Source organism: Chrysochloris asiatica, unplaced genomic scaffold (assembly GCF_000296735.1).
Source record: "Chrysochloris asiatica unplaced genomic scaffold, ChrAsi1.0 scaffold00127, whole genome shotgun sequence".
NCBI lineage: Eukaryota > Metazoa > Chordata > Mammalia > Afrosoricida > Chrysochloridae > Chrysochloris > Chrysochloris asiatica.
The window spans coordinates 7914457-7922218 of NW_006408645.1; positions in this window are offsets into that span (position 1 = coordinate 7914457).

Here is a 7762-nt window from a genome sequence, read left to right on the forward strand (position 1 = left end):
ACATATTTTCAGGGATCAGGTTGTAAATCTTGCAAAATTATATCGTGTGATGTTTTGTGTCATTTCTGTATCCAAAGCCTGGTTTTCAACTACTGATCCTTTTTTGTTTCCAACTTCACATTGCAACCAGTAATTATCAATACATCTTTTCGTGAAGGTATGCATATATCAATATATATCTGTAAGTTGATAGGCAACACTAATCAGAAAGTGGAAGGCACAAGAAGGGAAGAAGGGACATTATTTTTATTTGGGTTGCTGTCTGCACTACTTTGTTTTAAACTTGACCTCAGTAGGCCTAGTTGGTTCCAGTCTCCAATTTCTATTGTCAAACTCATCATCAGCCATGTTACACCTTCATGGAAGTTCTACTAGCTAAGGTCTGAGCATAAACTGTGGAGAATCTTCATGGTCTTGTTATCTGTCATGCAAGTCATGTGAATGAACAGCTGTATAAAGTAACCTCCATGAGTTACGGGCAGCAATTCCATCGGATACCTCCTCTGAACTCCTGGCTTGGTAGCGCATTTCCTCCCATTCTGCTCCGCAGACAATAATGATTACTTCTGAGTTATGTCAGTGTTCTTTATTTTTGGCCTTCAAACTCCCAAAACAGATAACCATTTCCATATATGTTGTTGTTGTTGTTAAGTGTCATCAGTTTGATCTGACTCATAATGACCCAAATAGAGTTTCCATGCAGCAGCCGGTGGGTTTGAACCACCAACCTTGAGGTTAGCAGTACAGTGTTTATCCTACAGTGCCATACCAGGACTCCAATTCTGTATATAAGTTACTCTGATTGAAAAATCTATCAGTATTTCATTTTATTCAATGTGTTCCATATACATACACTTAATTATGTTATCTGGGAACATAACACATTCACATGAGCAAGCACATTATTTTGGGGGCATGTAAGATGAGCATTTACCATAGAATATCAATATACTTCCACCATCATATAATAGTATGGTAATTGTTGTTGTAGTTAGGTGCAATCAAGTCAGTACCAACTCATAGTGACCTTATACACAACGGAAACAAAATACTATCTGGTCCTGGACCAACCTCACAATCGTTGCTACATTTGAGCTCATTGTTAATGCTACTGGGCCAACCCATCTCATTGGGGATTTTCCTCTTTTTCTACAACCCTCCACTTTACAAAACATGATTTCCTTCTTCAGTGACTGGTCCCTCCTGACAATATATCCGAAGGATGAGAGATGAAATCTGGCCATCCTGGCTTCCAAGGAGTGCTCTGGCTGTACTTCTTCCAACACAGATGTATTTGTATTTTTGGCAGTCCATGGTACTTTCAATATTCTTCTCAAACAACATAACTCAAATATTTCGATTCTTATACAGTCTTCCTTATTCACTGTCCAATTTTCACATGTATATGAGATTATTGAAAATACCATGATGGTGTCAGGTGCACCTTTGTCCTCAAACAGACATCTTTGCTCTTCAACAGTTTAAATATTCCTTGTGCAGAAGATTTGCCCAGTGCAATATGTCTTTCTATTTCTTGACTGCTGATTCCATGAGTGTTAAGGGTTGATCTGAACAAGATGAAGTCTTCGACAACTTCAGTCTTTTCTCCCTTTATATGGATATTGTTTATTGGTCCAGTAGTAAGGATTTTTGTTTTCTTTACATTAATGCACAACCCATATGGAATGCTGTGCTCTTTGATCTTCATCAGTAAATATTTTAAGTTCTCTTCACTTTCAGCAAACAAGGTTGTATCATCTGTATATCGCAGGTTGTTAATGAGTCTTCCTTCAATCCTGATGCCATGTTTTTCTCCATATATGAAGCTTCATTATATTAACTCTTATCAATGCTATCGGATTCTACTGTCTTTCCAGAAGTTTTCTTTTTTGGTTTGAGTTATACATAATGACTTTGAGCCTGAACTAAAACAATCTCAAAAACTTAAAATCTATAAATAAAATGGCAAATGATAAATAATCTTTCCAAATCCTCTAAGGTCCACTGAATTAGTGTCTGTTGTTATGAGTTTTCTAGCTCCTCAGGGAAGCCTAATGAGAACTCTAGTTCAGAATTCTTGGAATATATGCTCTCTGTATGCAGTTAATGCACCCAGCTGTTAAATTAAAGATTGGAGGTTTGCCTTCACCTACCTCTGGAGTCCACCAAGAGATGCCTTGGAAGAAAATCTGTTTCCAAAAGGTCAACTATTGATAACTATATGGAGCATAGTTCTACTCGGATACACATAGGGTTGCCATAAGTCGGAATCAATGACAACAATTTAAAAAACCATACTTTAAGCCCTTGTAGCTTTGTGTGTTCAGTGAGCTCCTGAATTTACTCAGTCTCACGAGAATACCACTGCATACATGTTTGTGTGTGTATGTGTGTGTCTTTGTTAGTGTCCATACATGTTTTCAGAATGATACATTTTTAAATCGACCTAAAACTAGGAGTTGCAGTAAGCAAGTACTATTTTTTCTTCTTTTTCATGTGGTTCTATATATCTGTGTAGCTGTCACTTGTTTCAGATGATTTACATGTTCCAATTAATTCATTTTATTGCATGTAGCTCTGGGACTTTTTATCAAAGGATGACATTTTACAACTTGAACAAACAATAAAATTTAATCTTATAAACTTTCACCATGTTTTGGCAAACACACACATTCCTTCAAAGCAATTATCGTTATATAAAATGTTTTATGAGGCAACAGTCTTCAAGTGTGTGGAGCCCACTGAGCCTACCAGCGTGAGCTCATGAAGGGCTCTACAATGGTCAGAATGTCAAGGCAGACTTTGTTTGTTGTTGTTGTGCCGTGGAGTCGGTTCCGACTCATAGCGACCCTACACAGGGTTTCCAAGGCTGTAAATCTTTATGGGAGCAGACTGCCTCAACTTTCTCCCACGGAACCGCTGGTAGTTTCGAACTGCTGGCCTTGTGGCTCGCAGTCCGATTCATAAGGACTAAGATTCTACATGCAGCTGGAATTGGAGAAGCATGAAGTCCACTCTTGCTATGAAAAGTGGCACAGAATAGACAACTCAACCATTTAGTTTCTTTATGTCTGCCCTTGTATAATTCCAGAAGTTTAACCAGAAGAATTTAAGAACTCTCAGGAAACTACAGCGTTTCTCTCTTCTTTATAAGGTTTTCAGTGACAGAAAATTTCAAAGGTCAGCTCCAGAAGACAAAGTCAGATATTACAACAAAATACACAAAGATCTGGAGTCAGAAAACCAAAAAGGAAAAACACACTCAGCATTTCTGAAACTGGAAGAACTGAAGAAAAATTTAAGCCTCGACTTTAGTTCTTGAAGGATTCTCTGGGCAAATTATTGAATGATGCAGAAAGCTTCAAAAGAAGATGGAAGGAATACACAGAGTCACTATACCAAAAGGAAATGGTTGATGTTCAACCCTTTTAAGAGGTAGCACATGATACTGGAGGAAGAAGTCCAAGGTGCATTGAAGGAATTGGCAAAGAATGGGGCACCCAGAAATGATGGAATCACAATGGAAATCTTTCAAAAAAGTGAGGCGGCACGGGAGGCATTCATTTATCTATGCCAAGAAATTTGGAAGACTGATTGGAAGAGGAACCTGTACAAAGACTAACAGGAAGTTGTTGTTACAAAATGAAGGGACACTGAAAGGTTTAAAATCAACCATAGAGATTTAAAATGAGAATATGATGTAGTTGGTTCTAACATTGTTAGTTTGCCAGTCTGCTCTGTCTCATAGTAACCCTATGCCCTGCCTGGTCCTATGCCATCGTCACACTTCTTATGTTTAAGTCCATTGTTTTTGCCACTGTGTCAATCCATCTCACTGGGGATTGAGGTATAGTGAATTATTTAATGTCTGTTCTAACCATGGGCTCTTGGTATGGTACCATAAGAGAAACACTGGACTGTAAATCATAGGTCAGCAGTTCAAACCGATCAGTTGCTCTCCCAAAACCCTATGCAGGGTTCCTATGAGTTGGATCTGACTCCCCAGTTCTTAACTACAACAATAACAAGCTAGCCATAGTTTATAACTCACACCAAACAATATTTTTGCACTGCTGAGTCTGGATAAGTGATGTTTGAAGAAGGCTCTGATACCATGTCATAATTCAGCTGTGAATACTAACAAGAGTTCTTTGTAATTGTATAAACTTGAAATTCTAGCATGGGTATTAAATGAACAATCTCAGAAGTAGGAGAGGGAATCTCATTACAATCAAAGTGAAAGAGCCAGTAGTGGTGCATATCCTTTTGACCCCAAGACTCCTGTACATTGAACCTCCTCCACCTAGGGACAGAAAGCTGTTACACTGGAGGAGGGGTAGAGGAGGAGCAGCAGCAAAAACAAGAATCAGAGCATGAGACACAGGGGTGAGTTTTCCAGGCCACAAAACAAGAAAATCAGAGTGACTTTGGGCTGGAGGCTTGCTGGTAGAGTGGGGCGCCTCCAGGCACTTAAGTGGGGGAGCTAGGTTTGCTGACCCATGGAGCTAGAGTTGAATAACTTCGGACTGAGGCTTATGATAGTGTGGTATGGCCTGTGGGCATTTATCAGTAGTTGATTAGAACTGTGCCATGAGCATTTCTGACTCCAAATTGTAACACGCTAACTTGACTAATAAAACCTGTGAGTATTGTCTTTGAGTTTTGTGTAGTCATTACAGTGACTTAATTTTCATAGATTCATGCTTCATACATTTCATGTTCTGTTTTTTAATGGATGATTATAGCTGTTTATTCTCATTTTGAGTTGTGCCCCATCAACAAATGAAGGTCTTGCAAACTTTTGTTCATTAACATCTTTTTGTTCAACTCTACTCTGAAGAAGAAGGAGCTCTGGTTGTGTGGTGGTTATGAGTCAGGCTGCTAATCTCAAGGCCAACTGTTCTAAACTACCAGCAGGCCAACTGTTCTCAACTACCAGAGAAAGATGAGGCTTTCACTCCCATAAAGATTTACAGTCTTGGAAACCCCATACAGTGTAGCTGTGAGTCGCAGCCAACTCCACAGCACATCACCACCACCACTCTAAGGAGGCAGAGGTTTTCCAGTCTTACTTTGATTACCTTCCAGTCTTACTCTGAGAACCTGAGGAGCTCATTAGCTAGCCTTATATCAGATTATGTTTCATTGCTATTTATAAAGTTTTCAGTAGCTAACCATTCAGAATTGGTCTGCCTCTCCTTCTTCCTAGTGTGACAGCTGAAACCTGTCCACCATGGACCATGGATGGTCTGCTAGTATTTCAAATATAGATGGCATAGCTGCCAGCATCACAGAAACACACGCCAAGCCACCACAGTATGACAAACTGGCAGACAATTGGTGGCGCTCTAACAGGTTTCTCTTAGTTTTTAGATCATTGATCCAAGTAAGTTTGGTTCCTAATCTATGTGAGGCATTGGATTAGGCAAATTGATAGAACGGTGAATGAAATATGACTCTAAGACTGATACAGACAAAGAAGTTTTGCAAATTATAGAGAAATCAGACCTTTTGTTCAACAAGGATTTTAATGTGAGGGAGTCAAAAAGTACAAATAATCCTCCACCCCTTTTTTTCCCATGGACATTTGCTGAGTATAGAGGGAAGCTGGGAATGAGGAGCTGGAAAAGACAAAGGCAATCCTTTGTAATCACATTAATCTTAGAAACTAGATTGAAGAGTTTGTAATACACAGAGATTACATTTTACTCTCAAAACATTTATAATCATGTGAACTGAATAAATAAAGCTACCACTGAGTCCAACAAAGGTAAATTTTTAATGGATTTGGATTATCATTCTCTAGTGTGTGTACCTGATAGTGGAAACTGTGAGCATTCTCTGCTGGGAAATAACATGGACCTCAGTTTCTAAATCCTTTTCTTTATAACATTTAGCATTGAAAACTACCACTCACTTGGCAGTTTGTAGTAGTGTGGTGGCTTGCGTGTTGCTGTGATTCTGGAAGTTATACCACAGATACTTTAAGGCTGAGCTTCCAGACAAAGACTGGGAAGAATGAGAAACAGACAACTTCTGGATATTTAGTCACTAAAAACCTTATGGATATTGAATATTGAAACATGATGAAGAACACCAGAATATTGTCAGATACAGTGCCAGAAGATGAGCCCCTCAGGTTGGAAGGCACTCAAAAAGTGGTTGGGGGAGAGCTGCCAAAAGAACAAACCAATCTGTGCTGGACTAAATGCAGTCTAAATGCTCCCTGGAAGCCAGGATGATCAGACTTCGTTTCACATACTTGGACATATTGTCAGGAGGGACCAGTCCCTGGAGAAGGATATCATGTTTGGTAAAATGGAGTGTCAGAGAAAAATAGGAAGATACCCCGCAATGAGATGGATTGGTACAGTGGCAGCAGTAATGGGCTCAAGTGTAGCAACAATTGTGAGGTTAGCATGGGACCAAGCAGTGTTTCATTCTGTTGTGTATAGGGTCTCTATGAGCCAGTACTGACTCAATGGCACCTAAAAAAAACTAGCCAAAAAAAAAAAAAAAAGAAAAATAGTGACTCTTTTCTGGTGTGGCCCTGTAGTTTAAGCCCTGGATAGCTAACCACAAGTTTGGCAGTTCAAACTCACCAGTTGCTCATTGGAAACTCTTTACAGAAAAACTGAATCAACAGCACTTAACAACAACAATTATTCTTATCATTATGTCAAACATGCAGACATATAGAGGAAAAGACATAGTAATTCTAATTAAACTAACGTACTTCCAAACAAGAAAACCACAAAGGACAGATGCATAGATTATTTATAAAATGCCTATAAATCAATAAACAAACATATTATCTGAAGAGGAAATTGGCAATAGTTAGAAAGACCATTTGTTGTTATCAAGTGCTGTGGAGCCCATTTAGACGCAAAGCAACCCTGTATAGAGTTTCCAAGGCTTTAAATTTTTTGCAGAAGCAAAAAGCCTCATCTATCTACTATGGAGAAATGGGTGGGCTCAACTGCCAATCTTGTGATTTGCAGTCCAGTGCTTATCCTATGGATTCATTGTGCTCCCAAATTATGTATTTTGTTGTTATTGTTAGTGTGGATTAAAATAGGCAATGTATATGTGAAAAGATAATATTATTGCTGCATGCCATTGAGTTGATTCTAATAGCAACCCCACATGACAGACTAGAACATCCCCATGTGGTTTCCTAGGCCTTAATTTTTGTGAGAGTAGATCACCAGATATATTTTTCCAGCAGACTTGTTGGAGGAGTCCAACCACTTATCTTTCCATTAACAGATAACCATTAATCTTTCCATTAACCATTGCCCACCAGGGAAGTTTTATGTTGTTGTTTTGTGCCATCAAGTTGGTACTGACTCATAGTGACCCTGTGCACTACAGAACAAAACACTGCCCAGTCCTGGGCCAACCTCACTATTGTTGCCATGCTTGATACCTGCCACTGATACTGCCACTTTGCTAATTCATCTCTCTGGGGGTCTTCCTCTTTTTGTCTGATCCTCCATCTTACCAAACATGATATCTTTCTACAGTGACTGGTCCCTCCTGACAATATGTCTGAAGTATGAGAAATGAAGTTTGGCCATCCTGGCCTCCAAGGAACACTCTGGCTGCATTTCTTCCAACACAGATCTTTGTTCTTTTGACAGCTCATGGTACCTTCAATATTTGCCTCCAACACCATGACTCAAAGGCATCAATTCTTTGACAGTCTTCCTTATTCACTGTCCAGCTTTCACATGCATATGAGGTTATTAAAAATATCATG